This window comes from Chelonia mydas, chromosome 4, assembly GCF_015237465.2.
Source record: "Chelonia mydas isolate rCheMyd1 chromosome 4, rCheMyd1.pri.v2, whole genome shotgun sequence".
In the NCBI taxonomy this organism is placed as follows: Eukaryota; Metazoa; Chordata; order Testudines; family Cheloniidae; genus Chelonia; species Chelonia mydas.
The window spans coordinates 20,769,937-20,789,115 of NC_057852.1; the positions used below are offsets into that span (position 1 = coordinate 20,769,937).

A 19,179-nucleotide genomic window follows, 5' to 3' on the forward strand; every position below is an offset into this window, starting at 1 on the left:
TAGGGGCTCAGCAGAGCTAATGTAAAGCATTTGAGAGGCTGTGATTCAGACATTCAGAAGAGACAAACTTCCCCTTTTTAAACCGGCTCTAGAGTTCAATACTTATGCAAACACAGTTGTGGCCAGATTTTCAAAAATGATCAGCATGAGTCTCCTGTTCTTTGGAATAAGTGTGTCTGCATAGCACCTAGCACCAGGGGGTCCCCAAGACTTGGGCTCTGAGGTGCTACTGCAATACAGACCAATAATTGTATAACCTTATATATTTCCCACAAAAAAAACAAGAATGCAAATAGAAAAAAAAAGTGTTATTTTATTGGTTTTCAAAACTAAATATAAGAGTCATATATCCGAGGCATGTTATATGTATTTGGGACTTGTGTGTTCTGGTAGGCATTGTAAAACCATTGACTATCGTTTGTCAATATAATACGTGCCTCGTGAGATAAGAATTAGCAAGTGATTTCATAAAGGATTAAGAGGGGAATGGAGGGCCCAGGCCATACCACTGTTTTTAAAATAGTTTTTGTTCTTGTTTGTTCGCAATTCCAACTCAATTGGTTGAAAATATTTCTCCCCCTACACTATCAGTTTTGTCCTCATATTGTAAGCTCTGATGTCTCTCCTCCCTCCCCCGCACCCACACACACACAAAGTTTGCTCATGGGAAGCTGAAATGAATGAGACCGAGTGTTCCCTCTCCCCCATTCTCACTTCTCCCCCTTTAATCACTTACAATAGATGGATACCATCAGAAATGGAACAAACAACTCGTAAGAAGTAATAGTCTACACCCTCAGCTAGTATAAACCAGCACGGTTCCATTGAGAGGAAGGTAACTATAACCATGTATACCAGCTAAGAATCTGGCCCAAGGTTGGTTGGTTTTCTTAAGGTTGCTAGGTCAGAAGGGGAAGTACATAATAGTGTCTTTGGCATTTGTTTTTTGTTTTTAAGTTGCTCAACAGAGCAACTGATTGATAAGTGAAAGAGGAATATGGAATCCGAATGTAACGTTTCCAAAGATGGTCAAGTTGCAAACCTAAACTGCCTCCTAGCATGCCTAGAAATGATGTAGCGCAAAAAAAGGGACAAAAATCTGCAAGAGCCTGTCATCTAATGGTCCGAGCAAAGGAGGGGGAGCCTGCTTCTGAGCCACTGGCCTTGAGTGAGTAACTTAACTCTGTTTTACAGCTGGCACAGTCAAGAAATACAGGTTTTCTGAAAACCAGATGCTGTCTGGGAACTAAGGCTTTTGAGAGAGAGGGAGAGAGAAATTACAAAATGCAATAAAGAAAAATCTGAAGTTAAGACTTTGAGAGCAGTCCTCCTCTGGGAGGATTAAATTTGTTAATTTTTGCTTTGATCAGTTTGTATCACAACCTTTAATTTGTTGCTATTTGATAAGGAGATTGCATTTCCATATATACAGTCCTCGTCAGCCACAACAGACATGAAGTGTTGCATTTCACACACCATTACTTTAACCAAATGCACATGTGTAGCTTTAACTCATGTCAAGTAAGTTGCACCCATGTAAGTGTTTGCAGAATTGCAGGCTATACCAATACTTTCTATGGATAATTTTGACTACGACTGAGATCAGATTCTGTCCATATGGCTGGATCAGGCTCTGTGTATGTGTAAGGGGATTGTTGCCCCCTTACTAATATTCAGCAGGGGTGTTTTAGTTGCTAGCTCCCAGTACTAAAAGGGGGAAGGGTCGATGGGGAATCAGGACTCTGAGACTACCAGTCCCGAGGAGCAATGGGGAGAGGCCAATGCTCCAGGTCAGCCTGAATGACAGGGTGGGCAGGCTAATCAGGGAGTCAGGAGGCCAGGGAGGTCCCATCCTCCGTGTGAGCTGGAATTGCCTGGGTCAGACAGAATGGGGCCGAACTAAGGAGAAAGCAGGGGCCCAAGCCGAGTTGGGGAGCAGAGCTCTGCCAGATGCAGAGGGACCACAAAAGCAGCCCAGACCCCGTGCTGGGAGCAGAGCTGCAGCCCCAAAGCCAGGGGCACAGCCCAGGGAGAGCAGACTTGCTCTGGGAGGAGAGCTAGAGGGGCCAGAAAAGCAGCCCATGAAGCAGGTCAGTGCTGGGAGCAGAGTCACAGAAGCAACCTGCAGAGCAGACCTGTCCTGGGAGCAGAGCTGTAGCAACCAGAGCCAGAGAAGCAGCCCAGGGAGCTGGAAGCAGAGCAGCAGCCCTGCTGAGGCACAGTGGAGCTGGGGCTGGAGAAGTCCGGAGCCTGGTGTCATGAGCAGCTGGGGAGAGCGAGGGGGGACCCTGGGCAGCAGGCCCAGCACAGGCAGACGCCTCAGCCAGGGGGCTCTGCAGGCCAGACTCAGAGAGGGATTGGTAACCCTGACAGGGCCCAACTTGATGATCACTTTAGATAAGCTATTACCAGCAGGAGAGTGGGGTGGGAGGAGGTATTGTTTCATGGTCTCTGTGTATATAATGTCTTCTGCAGTTTCCACAGTATGCATCTGATGAAGTGAGCTGTAGCTCACGAAAGCTCATGCTCAAATAAATTGGTTAGTCTCTAAGGTGCCACAAGTACTCCTTTTCTTTTTGCGCATACAGACTAACACGGCTGTTACTCTGAAACCTGACAGGGCAGGGCAACGCTGGGAAGAAGGGCCCTGCCACTTAGAGCCTGAGAGCATGTGGCCACCACCAGAGCGAGTGTCCAACCCACAGCATCCCTGCAGCACAGCCAGAGCCTGAGAAGGAGGCCTGGGACTTACAAGGAACAGACTGAACTGCCCTGACGTTCCAGAGACACTGTTTGTGATGTTCCCTGCCACAGAGGGGGTTGAGGTGTTTCCTTTAACCTTTCCCATTTTTCCTTATTCTTTTTAAAATCAATTGTTGATTAAATAACTTGCATTTGCTTCAAATTGTAATGATCAGTGGGTCAGAGAAGTGCCTAGTGCAGAGAGAGTACCCCAGAGTGGGGACACCCTAGCCCCTGTCCTAGGTGACCTCAGCAGGAGCCCCCCAGGAATCCTGGGCCCAGCCTTGTTGGGGTTATGAGGACTCTGCCAGACAGGAGAGTGGAAGGGGAGTCCTCAAGGGCAGGGAGGCCACTGGGTAAAGGAAGTGGGAGCGAGAACTCAGATCCTTTCACTAGCCCACTTCACTGGGGTAGCACAGAAGCCAGAAAAGTTCCCTACAATAGCGGGACTATTCCCCCGCTTACATATGCGGGCCCCTGTATCCACACAGAACTCCTCTTAGGTCATTGTTTGACTTGACCTCAGTAGGCTTGTGCATGGGCACAGGGATCCACCAGCTCAACGTAGAATCAGGACCTTGTAAGCTTTAAAATCACCTATGCTAGTAAGTGTTTCCATTTTTATTTATTTAAGATAATTTTTAAAGATGCCGTCTTAACATCCAGGTTTAATTTAACATGATCAAAGCAGCACGGCCAGAAGATAGATTTTGAACAGAGGATGGAGGGATCAAAATGACTTCCGCAGACCTTCCCAAGCACATAGTACAAACTCAGGCAAACAGGGATCCAGAATTAATACCATGTAAATTCAACCATCGATCCCAGTTTCAGGCTCGACATTCAGAATGCAATGCAAAAAGCAGCCCTTCAAAGTTTCATGACCACCCTTATCGTATAGTGTGAAATATTGTGCCCAAATTGGACAACATAGTGCTGATGCAAAAAGACTGACAGAAGACAGTCTGCACTAATGAAAAGTCAGTTGCAAAAGATTAAACACTTGAGTTTTTTTTGTAAAAATCTTTGCAAGATTAAAGTATCAACTCTGAGTTCTGACAAAATAACAATATTCTGAAACACTGTCACCTGGTGGCAGTTCTTGGTGGTGTTACGTATTTCTGCACTGCGTTAATGATACCCAGTCTTTCTGCAGCCTCATTCAAGGCAAGTGAGGCAAAGCTTCCAGGTAAATCAGTGGGAGTTGTGTCTGACCCCCACCTCCAGCACAAGGACTGCAGAATTTGACCCTGTATCTCTCATTAGCTATTTTAGCTTTCATTCTTATTGCCTCATTATTTCTATTTTGCTACTTCCAGTATATTACTCTTAGTTTCATGTCGTATTATGTACTTTCTCTAGCATTAGATTTGTTATCCCTTTCCCCTGGGGTGAGAGGAGGAAATGAATTTTCCTCAGAACACTATAGGTACAGCAGGAATAATCTGTCAGAGAACCAAATACAAATCCATTGCTTCCCCCCGTCTCCCCCAGTCTGTTGAAGAGTGGTGATGCAGATTCAAATGCAAATTCCACATGTGTATAATGAGATACAAATCCTTAATTAAAATGAGCTTTTGAATATTGCAAGTTATCATTCTAAAGCAAATCATAAAATTAAAAAAAAGACTTCCATTCTTCAAAGACTTTAAAAAAAAAAAAAGAGAAAGAAGCTGATTTTTTTGTTGCTATTGTAGACATAATGTGTGTGCATTAATGTATAGCAGAACTTCACTTTCTAGAGACACACATTCCCAGTTATCAGAATAAAGCTTTGATAAATTTTATTTTAAAATAATGGTAAGTCATACATAACTCTCACCCTCATCCTTATCCATCAGTTCAACTCTCCCTATAAGGTTAAAGCAGGCCATCAAAAGCCACTGTATTAACTTCCTTACCCCCGACTCATTCATGGATAAATTCCAATCCAGTATCTACCTTCTCCATTCCATGAAGGCTACCATCACTGAAGTCTCAACTGAACTATGCCTCAAAGCCTAAATTCCATCCTCCTCGACTCCTAAATCTTTGTGCTGCCTTTGATATGGTTGATTGCTTCCTCCTGCTTGACATCCTGTGTGCCACTGGCTTCCATGATACCACAGTTGAGTTCTCCTACCTCTGCAGCTTTTCTTTCACCATCTTTTCAGCTTCTCCCCTCCTCTCCCTGTCTCCTCTTCATTGGAATCCCTCCGGCTTGGCTCCCTCCACATCTTATCCTTGGGTGACTTCATCTGAATTAATTTAACTACTACACTCAGAATTATTTCTCCATTCTGGAAATCTGTCTCGCCATCATATCAAGCTCAATTAAAAATGAGCTCATGAACTTGCATCCCAAATCCTTTTTGCTAGCCTTGTCTCATTTACTGTTCACAGTAGCACCATCCTTACTGCCATGCAAGCTTGTAACAAGTGGCCACCTCCAAGTTCTCCCTTTCCTTCTCAACCGCCCCACATCCAGGATGTGAAAAAAAATATTCCCCCTTCCTTCCTGTCCCAATGGCACTCATCTCCTACCACAAATCCAGCAAATGCCTCCACTCACACCCTTTTGATACTAACTTCACCCCATTCCATCTGTTAAAAATGCTGCTATCATAAGCCACACCTCAGCTATCATGCCAGCCACCTCGTGGCACTCAGCATGAAGTGCAAGCTTTTTGCCCTTGCTTTTGAGATCCTAAATCATGCAGCGCCTTTCTCCATTTTGGCTTTCCCTACTTTCATACTTCCCAAACCCTTTTTTGTTCCATTAGTGCAGGCCACAAAACCACCGACATGCTTTCCTCCATACTGCCCCTTTGGCAAGTTTCAAGCATTGCCTCATTGAAATGCTCCTCAGGACTCATTTCTGCAATGTCCCCTGCAAAAACCAAGTGTGTTTAAAACCAACAACAACAAATCAAGAGCCCACCTGACACACCAAGCCATATGTATATATCATCCCACCTCCCTGTCTGCAGCCAGAGTTTGTTGACAGCCACTGTTTTGCATATCAGAACTCCCAGGATCCTTTTCAGTCTAGATTTGTTTTCCAGAATATGAAGACTGTTAATGACCTATTTTCCTCTGATCACAGATTCAAGAAAGTGCAGGACTGGAAGGGACTTCGATAGGTCAACTAGTCCAGTCCCCTGCACAAGGGAGGACGAAGTAATAGACAAACCCATCGGGAACGGTCTAGCTAACCTATTCTTAAAAACCTCCCATGTCAGATTCTACAACCTACCTAGGCAATTTGTTCTAATGCTTTATTACCCTGACAGGAAGTTTTTCCTAATGTCCAATCGAAGCCAGCCTTGCTGCAATTGAAGCCCATTGCTTCTTGTCCTTGTTGGATTCTCTGACATGTGGGGAAGCCAATGAAGCTAATGGGTGCTGGGGATGTCATGGAGCCACTTTTTGGAGCGAGAGAGTAGTTTGCTTTAGCTCAGGGTTGGGCAAACTATGGCCCGAGAGCCACATCTGGATGGGGAAATTGCATGCAGGGCCATGAATGTAGGGCTGGGGCAGGGGGTTGGGGTGCGGGAGGGAGGGAGTGCAGGGTGTGGGAGGAGGTGTGGTGTGCAGGAAGGGGCTCAGGGCAAGGGGCTGTGGTGCAGGAGGGGGCTCATGGCAAGGAGTGCAGGCTCCGGCCCAGCGCTGCTTACCTGGAGCAGCTCTGGTGTGGCAGCTCTGCGGTTCCCCGTTCCCAGGCAATGGGAGCTATGGGTGGTAGTGCCTGCAGGCGAAGGCAGCACATGGAGCCTTCTGCCCCCCATCTCCACCCCAGGGATGTGGTGCCGGCTGCTTCCGGGAGCAGCGCAGGGCCCAGGGCACCCCGGGGTGGCTGGATCCAGCCAGCGGGCCATATAGTTTGCCCACCCCTGAGCTAGAGCAAACTACTTTCTCACTCCAAAAAGTGGCTCCATGACATCCCCAGCACCCACCAGTTTCCCCACGTCAGAGAATCCAACTTAGAACACTTATGAAAGTTTCAAAAAAACAGGGTTGTTATTTTCTGCTATTTTGGCCTTATTGTTAGTGGGCATTCCTTCACTTGCCCCTCCATTGATCCCACCAATACTGTGGCTCACACTCTCTTCAGTTCTCAGGTTTCCTTCTCTCTTGAGTTTTACTTTGACTGTCTGTAGAGTATTGGAGACATTGTGTGTCAAGTTCACTACATACAAATACTTATATTTTACTTATTTAACAACAGCAGCAGCAAAATACACCTTCTGACAACCGTATGTTCAAGAGAGAATAACTTTACAGGAGGTCTTCATCTTGTCAGTAGAATGAAAAACATCAGAAAGACTTTTGATGAATAGAAATCTCATGTGCAGAGCAGAGAGCCATGATTTCTCATAAATGTCCAAAAAAGCTTAGATATTTTCAGATAAATGCCACATTTTACATACACGACATCCAGAAAATCATTCATAATGAATTGTACTAACCCTCATTTTAAGTGATAGTATTTTTCTGATAGCCAGACAAATGAATATTTTAGAACAACATATTCCCACAGTCCCCAATACGTTAAGCAGAGCACTAGTTTGTTCCCAAGGTGTGTGTACTCGGCGTGTGAGCTAGTCATGAGCTTTGGGGCTTTGGGTTTTATTGCGTTTTTTTGCTATTATCCTTTACTGGTTGTATAGAGTCATCTTACCTCTCCATTAAGAGGTACAACTATGCCTCAGTTTCCCTTGCAGGTCCACAGTCTCCTCCTGCTGGTACGTTGGCTTACTCCTCGCCTTCCAGGGTATGCAGCCATCTAAACAGAAAACATCAGTCAAAGCTGAGGCACAGGGAAGCCTGTACCTTCCTATACTACAGGCACTTACAGCAAGACTCTGGCAGTGTGACCATGGCCCATCTGCTTCAGCTTCAAACATCCACTTAATTCTTTCCTCAGGACTACTTGCAACATAGCCCAGCTTCCCTGGCTCTCAAGTCTCCAGTCCAGACCTTCCACAGGCTTCATCAGCAGATGGCAATTAAAGTAAAAGAGAGAAATAAAACAAAAAGACTTAGCCAAGAGTCTCATTTCAGTCCTCTTACCCCTTGTTCCAGGACCTCCAAGTCTCAGCTCAGCTCCCAGCTAGTAAGCAAAAAACACCTCCTACTTGTCCCTGGACAAATACAAAGAGGTGCTTCCTTTTCAGGCTTCAGTATGTGCATTCCTGAACCCAGATAGAAACTGCTTCCTTAATTGGAAAGCACAGCTGGTTCTGTGGGGCAGGGTAGGTCATCCGCCTGGCTCTCTTTGCAGAGAATTTTCTCCTTTCCTGCCTAAGCATGGTCAGCTCACCACATGGCTCTTCAAAATTCCTTCTGCATTATAGGAACTGTAATATTGCTCAGTGGAATTCACTCTGCACTGACAGGATAGGAAGGACTGTACAGTGAAATGCTTCAAACTCAACTTATTTTTCCATTAAGAGGAGAATTCTGCATACAGAATTAAGAGTGTTAAAACAAAGTGTGAGATTAGTCTCCTACTTTAAATTCTAAAGTATGAAATATGTATTCATTTCCATTGTAAGTGTTGCAACGTTACATGCCCAAAAGATTTATAGTTTCATTGGAATTAGGCAACTGCAGATTTTTTTTTTTTTAAAAATCCTGTTAACAGTTCAAAAGGAGCAGATTGCTTGCAAATGGATAGAAAAATCTAAGTTAGTTAGGGCCTGACCCCATCAATGGACTCTTACTTCAGTGGCCTTTGGAGCAGGCCCTTACTGCACACTACGCGGGAAATGCACTTTTCCTCCTAGAAACAGCTCCAGACACTATTTTTTCCTTAGAAGCAGTTTAGCATGCAAGGGGGATTGAGATCTTCTGCAGATGGAACACTTACAAAGTTAACAAGGCCATAAAGGGAAGTGGTCAATGAAAATAATAGAGTGTTAAGTGAGTGCAGCCACTAGTAATTTCCAGATTAACTCAGCAAGCTGAGTGTCCATACATGGCAGAAACCCTGGTAGTCCTCAGAACTGGAAAGAAAGGACATTTCTTCTTCAGTTCTTTGACTCCATTACATGATTTTACCTGACACCCTAAAGGTATGTCTACGCTGCAACTAAAAACCCCTGGCTGGCCCATGCCGGTTGACTGACTCGGGCTGTTTCATTGCAGTGCAGACTGCTGGATGCAGCCCCAGCTCTGCGACCCTGCCACCTTGCAGGGTCCTCGAGCCCGGGCTCCAACCTGAGCTCAGCAGCCTACACTGCAGAGTAGACATACCTTAAGTCTCTCACTGCTTTTATGGTAGCTGCAGGTGAATTTTATTGTATTATCATCACTATTTGTCAGTGAACACTGGATGCACCACAGGATTGAAGCATCTTACTGTTTTGAGGCTACAATACAGAGGGTATAATAGGATGAGATCACTTTTGATATTAAAAAGAACTAAATGAATATCCAAGATATCTGCTTTTTACAAGGCGGTTACCCATCCCAAAAATGGGAAAAATCCCTGTTCCCCACCCTCATAAAAATACAGATAAGAGTTTACAAGCTTCAGAGGAAGGACCATTGATTCTTCTTTATACAGCTCCTAGTATTCTGGGTCATCTGCCCACTACAGCAATGTAAATAGTAATAGTTTACCTGAGTTCCTGATTCAGGCAGGTAATTAAGCACATCAAGTAATCAAGCATGTGATTAGGACCACTGAAGTCAATGAGACTGCTCACATACTTCAAGTTCCGTGCCTGCTTAATTAAACTTGTATATGGCCTCAACTCAGCAAAGCACTTAAGTCCAATTAACTTCAGTGGCACTTGATCATGTGCTAAACTGGGGCCTATAGGAATAAACCTTGCCCTCTCAAGCAAGATTTTTCTAATTGTATTATACAACATGGAGGCTTTGACAGTAGAAGAATAGTTAAAAATAAAACAATTTGCATTTATAGAGCACATTTCAGTCTGGAGGACCACAAAGCACTTTAATAGGCAGTTTAGCTTGGACTCTGAACTTTGGGCACAAACCTCACAGCACAATTCAGAAGAGGGAGGATATAGAGATGGATTTATCCCTATTAATTCACACTACATTAAAAACACACACACACTCTATTAAGACTGTTAAGGTTGCAAAATCAAGCACTCCAAAATTAAGAGATGCCAGAATTAAGGTTGCCTGTACAACCTTAATTCAGCCTCTGGTGCATATGAATTACGATGCAGTCTTTAATACATGAACTCAGACCATTTTTTCCACAGGATCCCTACCTCATTTAGTGATAATTGTCCATTATTTGCACTGAATGAGTAGTTATTTAATCTTTCTTTTTATCTGCATCAATGTGTCCCCTGATGCATTATTTACTGCACATGATCCAAACTGTGTATGGAATACACAATTATTAATTTCCTCATGGGCAGTTCTATAGCCTGCTGCAGGCTGTGTAGATTTATCTTGAGTGCCAGTAGAGGAGATATTGAAAGCACAGGAAGACAGTCTCCTTGCACTCATTTCTGGTGCCTGGCACCTCAGCAGCCAAGAGGAGCAATTGCACACAATATTCTTCTCAGCCCTTGCAGCACCTGGGAAGGAGCAGAGTCATTTACTCTGTGAGGATTGTGCATGTACAGCCTGGCCAACACAGAGAAGCTGTAAGGGGATGGAGCATGCTCAGCACAGACGGAATTGTCAGAGAATTTAGATGCCAAGCTCTGCTAACAAGCCTCTACTGAGCATGTAGAAATAGCAGTTTTCAGAGGCTCATGACTTGACTAAATTTAGATGAAGGGGAAGCAAAAAGGTGCACATTCCTGACACTACAGCAATGTGTGTTCTAAATATCAAGCCCCTATGCCAAAACATGGAAGTACTAAAGCTTCTCAGTGAAATAGTTGTAACAACTTTTTGACACGGGTAAAACACCACACTTTATTAACCCTTTTCTCAGAAATGGCTGAACCCATTTAGCTAAAACTTTCATCCACCATGGAAAATTCCAGCCTGAAGAGTTAAAGTTTAGCAACATTAGCAACAGAAAAAACAGGATCTTAGAATGGAAAGTACTAAGCAGCCCTAACCATAAAAATCACAACTCATTTTTTGTTTTTTTTTTTAAAAAAAGAGTTTTGACACTTCAGTTACTATGCTTTTTGCTTAATTCCTAGTATAACCACACATTTGATATTAAGGATTTCGGTTCTTGTTGCAATCCACTTTTCAAATTTTAGGCACAGTACTCGGATCAGTATCTTGAACTCATTCAGCAAATTTCATAATACTTACAAGCTAGTGCACATTAACTTGCAAAATATGCATCATTAGTGCATATGGTGCTCTCTAAACTGAAGAGATGGTAGAAGGAATATACAGGCACAAACATTCTTCAGAAGCTGAACTGAACTTTTCTGTCATGAGTTACTCAATCGCCTACAGAAATTTTTCCTGGTCTCCCTGTAACTTCACTGGCCAGGGCCCTCCTCCTATAGGAGCTCTTCTCAATTACCCTGAGCCCACTATTCATCCTATCATACATTGGGATCATAGCATTTCACGGCACAGAGTGCATCAAAAACACATTGTCTGGGCACCTTCACTGCTGAAGATAAGAGCTCCACTATTAAAGGAAATCAACAAAGGCTCCATGGCCAAAACAATTTTCTTGAGCACTGCAATTTTACATCAATCCCATTAGTAATAAAACCTGCACAATTATATTCTACCTCAGAGACGGCTGCAGTGATTCCTGTTTGTAAACATGCTACATAAATGTAAGATATTTGTCTTTATGAGATTCAACAGCATCTTCTCCAATTTACTAGCTAAGACATTGACTAACATGCATTGTGGGCTGTAAGAGCTAGCCCTCTATATTTTACCACTATTCAGAGAAACTGCCACAGCTGGAATGTCCTTTTCTGTAGATGTAGTTGCTAAAGCTAACCTTTTGCCTCTTGATAAGTGGAGATAGTTATGTGAAGAAATGCTTTGGTTCCTCGAAGAAAATTGAAAAGAACACAAGGTCCTATTATAAAACTTTCTGAAAGTCTCATTTATCTTTTCCTTTTCAATTACCTCTGGGTTACTCCCAGTTTTCACATCACCATTGTGCGTAGTTTATTATTATCCTAAACCTGTGTGAAGCTTCAAACCATGACGACCCATCTATGCTAGAAGCCCCATTCTCACTGGGAGTTAAGCTTGTTATACCAGTATCTCTATTATAAGTCACATTTACTCAGAAAGTTTCTAATTTGGCCTTTTAACAAGTATTACGAGCTAAGAGATGGCATGTCTCAGTTCTGGAGCAGGCACTTACAGGTGTGTGGCGGGGCGGGGAAGAATATCATTGTTGACCAGATTTTTTTTCCTCGATTTTAACCATGATTTTAATAGGAGGAGTGTCAGGCACTTTTAACTGCTTTTACATGCACAAGTGGACAAAAGCCAGTTCCTGAGGTTTTATTGAAAGGAAGTTTTCTGGATTTGGCCACAGTTATTAATGTTTACAAAGTTTATACTATATAGAGACCCTTATCTCTTAATTCCTATTTCTTTGTGGAATGTGGCTTTTGCCAGTGTTGGCACCTGGTCTGTTTAGCCATGAATCTTTTAGCCAAGCTCAAGAAAGAATGGGAAATGTCTGGACTGGCAAAGGAGGGAATAAGGATAGAGAAAACATAGATGGATCCAAATGGCAGGACTTTGGAGGGAAACACTGCTTACAACTGTTCAGGAAGAACCCTCCTGAGCACTGGCAGTCTGAAGCCCAGATCAATCGATGTGTACTTAGAGGTGTGTATTGAATGCAAGGTCACAGTTCAACAGGACTCCTCCATGATGGCTTCTCCCCTTTTGGCCCAAGAAGTGAATGGGCATGGAATCTTTCTCTAAGGAGGAATCTGTTCCCACTAAGCTCACATTCAACTGTGAATCACCATAAGGAGAAATTAAACCTGCTATTATGGGAACAAGAGGAAGGTGATGGGAGCACGTGTGCTGCTGGGTCAGAACGAGAGGTCCCTTTCATCCAAACCTCCTTGAGCATGGAATTGAGGAGGTCTCCCAACAATGTCTGGCTTCTGAACAGACGAGCCAGCTCTTAGTTCTTCTGCACTGCTAGGCACCAGCCGGAAGTACTAGGTGCTTGTGGGCTACAGTTATCCACTACGTACCTGCCAATGTTGGTCGTGTATTATCCAGCACACACCTGCCTGGGGTTGTGTACTAATCGTTGTTGTCAGAAGGGGGTGGCAGTGCAATGAAGTTTGAGAAACCCAGATCTAAACCATTTATATTTTGAAACTGAAACAGTCTTCCTCTTGATTTTACCAAAGCTGAGATACAACAAAGTTAACTGAGCCATAAAACACTGAGTCAGCATTATATCATTTAGGTCCACAACCTGAATGTTTCTCCTTCGGGAACAGTTGCCTTGCTCATGTCACCATAGGTATGTGGATCCACAGATTCAAGAGGTGTCTGGCTTGCCTTTCCCAGGAGCCAGCAAATGGACTTCCTGTGCCAGAAAATAGACTAGGCTTTATATTTTATTTTTAAAACTTTTGGTTTTGCATCTTTTATTCTTATATTTCTAAAGTAGCATTTGATTCCAAAATACTTCCCATGGTAGAAAGAGCCATATTAAAAAGAGTTCTGTAATACTGAAATATATCACCTATATAAAGCCACAACTCTAAGAGAGAGAGTTAGCCAATTAAGTAACCAGATAAGACTAATTCAATTTGATCAATTTGTTTGAGTAGCCTGATGAAGTTCATAAACTCTCACGAGAGCCTTAGAGAGATTACAAGACAAGACAGTCAAATCTAACTCAAAAAGAAAAGGAGTACTTGTGGCACAGTCTCTAAGGTGCCACAAGTACTCCTTTTCTTTTTGCGAATACAGACTAACACGGCTGCTACTCTGAAATCTAACTCAATCACTGAAATATATAGCTACCTCACGGCTCTTTTTTTATAGTTACATCCTTGCATAGTGCTCTCTTGCTCCCCTTCTTTAACTTGGCTGGATTTTTCCCCCTATTTGAGCACATCAGATATTTTACAAAAAAATTAAACACACAGTACTATCAGTTTTAAACACCCCTGAGGTGTTTTCCATCCTCTCATGAAGCAAGGTCATCTTCTGCTATTGCAATGTAGAGCAGGTCTAATAAAAAGATAAGAGTTATCTCCTTTCCTTAGATATTTAGTCTTATCTGGAATTGTGTTTTGAGTATTTAGCTCTACTTCTAAAAAAAAATGTGCATATCTAAACAAAAAAAAAAAACTAAGTGCATGAATAAGCTATTTGCAAAACCACTTTCAAATCCAATAGGAACACTACCCATACTAGAATCTTCCAACACACCAGAACCAAGATTTCTCCCGGCTCCTCCTGACACATCTATTCCATTCACCCCTCAAAAAAAAAAAAAAAAAAAAAAAGTTGGGCAGGAGCAAGGCTGACAGACCGATGAAGTGGAGTGAATTTCATAATTAAAGGATCTCTTCCTGAAAATGCCCTACCCAATTAAAATCAATGAGCTGTTAGTTTGATCTGAAGGTAGGTCTACCTGGACCGGCGGGCAGCGATCGATCCAACGGGGGGGGGGAGGGGAGAAGAGTGTCGATTTATCACGCCTAGTCTAGAGGCGGTAATCCAAACTCCCCCCCCCCCCCCCCGAGCGCTCTCCTGTCGACTCCTGTACTCCAGCTTGGCGAGAGGCGCAGGCAGAGTCGACGGGGCAGCGGCAGGAGTCAACTCACCACAGGAGACACCACGGTAAGTCGATCTAAGTACGTCGACTTAAGCAACTTCAGCAACGTGAATAATGTAGCTGAAGTTGCTTAACTTAGATAGACGATCCCCTCCCCCCGCAGTGTAGACCAGGCCTGAGATATCTCCTGTAGGAATGATAGCCACCCTGAAACGGGCAGACCCATGCACTACTCCCTATGATGGCCAGAGCAGGAGGTCACCTGAAGAGAGTATATGCTGAGGAAGGAACTGCATGCTAGGAGAATCTGGGAGCTTCCTGCAGGGAGCTCTGGCTCTACATCAGTGTAGAGCCCTGCGCAGATACAAAATTTGTATCTGCATCAGATCCACAAGCCGCAAAAGTGATCCACCAATTTAAAAGTGGAGATTTGCAGGGCTCTACAGTATAGAGCTGTGCCCTCCAGGCAAAAATGAGTTTGATGCTGTGAAGTCTGTGTTTGTTATAAATGTTGAGTCCCTCGTGAGGTGGAATGGATCCTCCTACAAGATACTTTTGTAAGTCAGAGGCAATTCCTTGCTTTTCTCCTTTCAGTCTGTCTTTGCTATTTTCCTTGAGTTTTCCTATCTGTGGTCAGGTAACAGTTGCCAGACCTTTCATTCCTGCTACCCTCTGGATACCAGAAATGGCTTCTCTCATGGCAGCCTTCCTACCTGTTACCAGCAAGAGGATGATTCCTCACTCTTTCCTCTATTTTTCCTTTCAAGATTTTCCACCTGTTGCAATTCATTCCCATTGCCTGCCTTCTCTTCTTCCTTTGAGGGTGCCAGTTGGCCTTCTACCTTTGAATGGCAAGCAAATAAAGGACTTCCAGGTAAATTAGTTCTGAGGTTTTCTTCAAGGAGCCAATAAGTAAAAAGCTGTGGAAATTTCTACTACTCCAATTTTGCAATTCAGAGATTTCAGAATTCCCTTTATTTACCACATGACTCCTAATACTGTAACCCTGCCTAATTCAGTGACTGAAGCGAATGACAAATAGTTTCATTGGAGAATCAAGGTAAGTGAGCAGGATTGCACTGAATGGGTAGTTTCACAAAGTCTCAGGGCTATAGCACGTAGCTTTGATATGCTCTTTTTATTATGTGAAACTTAGAGACTGAACAGAAAAGGCATGATTGGTATCTTGGTTCTCTTCTTGTCTGACTAAACAATCAAACTGGTCCTGTGTAGTTTATGGTTAAGGCTGAATGGCCAACTGGAAGAATATCCATGTTTGTTCCTTCCATATATTGCAGATGTATGCTGCAAAGTGCAGAAATGCTACTTTTCAGCAGCCATTCATTGTTAGTCCTGTGGCAAACTGAAACAGCTATGAGGAATTTGAAAATAAAATAAAACAAAACTGTTTCCTGTTTAGTGTGATTAGCATCTGGTCAGCCAATTGTTGGTCAGCCATTCAAATCTAAAAAAGCTGACTTGGCAACATTGTGGACTTCCTGGCTTGCTATTTGTACGCTGGCTGGCATAGCACTGCTTTTTGAACCTCATTACAATGGTATCTTTAAGCAAGATTCAGACGAAGTTTACCTTTTATGGACAAGTGCTTTTAAATTGTCTAGCTGCCCATTTGTCAGTAGATATGCTGATCCACTTACACTATAACAGGCTCTTGGTTGTATCACTCCTGCCTGGTATAAGGCAGATTACCATGTTTCCCAATGTCAGGCCCAATATAATCCTTGCCATTAGAACAATATTTCTATCACATTTATATATTGCTTTAACATTGATGCTGCAATGAAGGGAGGTTATAACATGAAAAAGCTTTAACTTCTATTTCTATACTTCAAGATATCATAGGAATCCCGAGAAAGATTGTCAAATAGACAAAGTATGTACACCATTTTAACAGCAGGTGGGGTTAGATTATGTATCCTGCTAATTTCCATATTTTGAAAAATGAAATCCCCCTCAGAGCTTTTCTTCCTACCAAACCCCAGTAAAACTAATCAAAACCTCTCTTCCCAGGCACGTCACCTAGGAAACTCACTTCCAAGAGAAAAATCGGATCATCAGTAAAAATAAGAAATTGTGATTTTCAGAAGATTCTTACTGTCAGGTTAGGGAGTACTTACTAGAAGATGGTGTTTTCAAGTTAGAGCTGAATACAAGTTTATCCAACAATGCTTTTTTTAACCCAACAAAACAATGCAGGTAAACAATACTAGGTCCAGTTTATAATTGTATGCATATTGAGCGGGATATGAAAGTTTACAAGTCATTTTTACCCGAAAAATTTTACATCTGACTTAAGGGAAAAAAATAAATACCAAAAAGACCCACATCTGTCACCTGACTACAAGGGTTGAATGTAAAAATTCAAACATGTAGTCAAAGTGGTCTCAAACCAAGTTTTGTTCCAGGTAGTTTATAAGACTCATTAAATCTTTTTTGCACAACCTAAATTGAGAATGGTATTTAAGAAAATGTACTTTTTTTTTTTTTTTTTTTACACTGCTTATGCACCAATACAGAAAAAATGCTAGAGAGTTTCCATTCCTTCCAGGTTATATGCTTTATAGCTCAATTCTTGTAAGTGCTCTAAAATCTGAATGGTTAATTGGATTACGTGAAATTTAGTGCACTTCATGAGGGTGCTGGATAGCATTAGTGATCCAAATTTGGAGTCATTTGGCTAAGGGGTCCCCAAGTTACAGAACTTCCCTTCTCCATGAAAAAAAAAAAAAGTTTCCTTCAGTCTTCTTGTACTGTTCAGCTGAGAAGTACTAGTGACTGGATGAATCACAGAGCTCTTGATTACTGTGACATCATCCTTTAATTAATATATCTAAGGATACATTAAACATATATACACCCCCCACTTTAAACCAAATCTCCCACCACTTGGACTAAGTGGTGGGAGGTTGCTATAATGTGAGAGTCACGGAGTTAAGGTTGCTTGAGGATGTGTCCCCCCCTTGCAATGTTCACTTGAGCAAAACTCAAATTTCTGAAAACCAGGAAACACAGAATTAAGATCGCCCCTACAACTTGAACTTTATTCGCTTTCAGCAAAGCTCCAGGACACCCTGTTAACATGCATACCTCTACTTAGCCAGCCCCAAGGTTGTGGTATGTATAAGCTCTTCACCCCCTTTTACAATTCAGTCACTCATATCCCTGTGACAGTACAAGTGTTTAAGTTTTCATTGGTAGGTTACTTTATTGTCTGTCCACAGACAGAATGAACCCTGGATTGACTTCATGACCCTGAGCTAAACCTGGTCTTACCCTTATCCCCACTGCAACCTTGTCTCAACATTGTCCCCTCAAAGACAGTAGAGACAAGGTTCAAAAATCTCACTCATTTTAAATTAGGCCCACTGATTTCAATAGGCCTTGAAGATCTGGGTCAAACTGTAGTGTAGACATAAATTCACAGTGGTACAACTCGGAACAAAAGATAGTAGTAGCATTTGTAGTGCCGTAGCACTTAGCTCTCTGGATCCTGATCCATAATTGGACCCCTAAGCAACATACAAACCCATACCCAAAAACTCAGACCCTGTGCTGAGGCACTCAGGCTAATTAAATGGAGTTATATTGGAAAGACTTTTGTAGCTCCAGCTCCTACCTGTTAAGCACGACTATTATCTTACACCATAACAGTTGTTAAATAAAGTTCATACCTGGATGGAAATTTTCCATTTACCGTGTCCAGCAGTTACGCACCTCTTTATATATTCATGATCCCCTTCTCTTTTGGTGCTGTTTGTTTTATAAAATATACAATCCAAAACCATTAATCCAAAACCAGATTTTTTTCTATCATTCATAAACTGGAAACTGATATTTTAAAAACATCATTTAGATCACCCACTGCTAATCTGTTGCATTTTATTGCTTTTGTTGAATTCAGATATATTTGGTTGCAGACTGGAACAGCTAGGTTAAAGGATTGAAAGCCTTTGTTTGCCTGAAGCATGAAATTGTGTAATTACAGTATTACTGTAATGTGTCATCATAGTTTTATATAGACCAAATGAGGGCATATCTGTGTCCCACTTAACCAAAAGGTTTGAAGAGGAAATGGAAACCAAAACAGCAAAAATGTCATCCTATCTGCAATTAGCAAGATTCAGGTAAGAGACCTTTCAGTAAAATTAGTCCTTGTTTCAATTTCCTTAAAAAACTGCCAAGCAGCTATTTATCAAGAAACAACACACTATCACAACTTAAATTTACTGTATGTGCCATATTGAGTGCATCACATGACAAGTTCATCCAAATTACATATTGCTGAAGAATTCACTTCCCTAAATTGAATAGAGATCCCCACCCCCAACACCGTGATTGAAACCAGCACATCTGGACTGTGACTGCAATTTAGTTAATTTCTTTAGTTGATTTTGAGCTCTTTATTTTAAACTCACCTGGTTTAGGCCAATCTTAGAGCCAAATCCTGTTTCTTCTGTGGCCTGGGGCACTCTACTCACTGCTGGGTGGCACCCCCTTTGGACAATTCAGGAGATTAGCTCCCCCAAGTTTGGCACCCCTTTCCTGTGGTTGCACAGCCTGTCCTCCCACTCATTCATTCCACTGTTTGCCGCTCTCAAAGTTGCAGTGCTGCGACCTTGTGACTCAGCCCTCCAGCCAGGTCACATCATGGTTTCCCCTTCCACGGGCGGAGGTGGAGGAGGAGGAGGAGAAGAAGAAGAGAGAAGGGACTGGATACTTTCCAAGTGTCTCTG

At 42.6% G+C, this 19,179-nt stretch overlaps 1 protein-coding gene across 3 annotated transcripts in view; it reads right to left on the reverse strand.

The window, feature by feature from the left end:
- MAPK10 (mitogen-activated protein kinase 10) overlaps positions 1-19,179 on the reverse strand; it is a 318,269-nt gene that overhangs the window by 293,125 nt on the left and 5,965 nt on the right. For all 3 annotated transcript variants that reach the window (XM_043545070.1, XM_043545075.1, XM_043545085.1), the window contains exons 2-3: positions 7,578-7,711; positions 7,403-7,507 (exon numbers count right to left, since the gene is read on the reverse strand). The gene's annotated coding sequence lies outside the window, so the exon portion shown is untranslated. The remainder of the gene's footprint in view (positions 1-7,402; positions 7,508-7,577; positions 7,712-19,179) is intronic.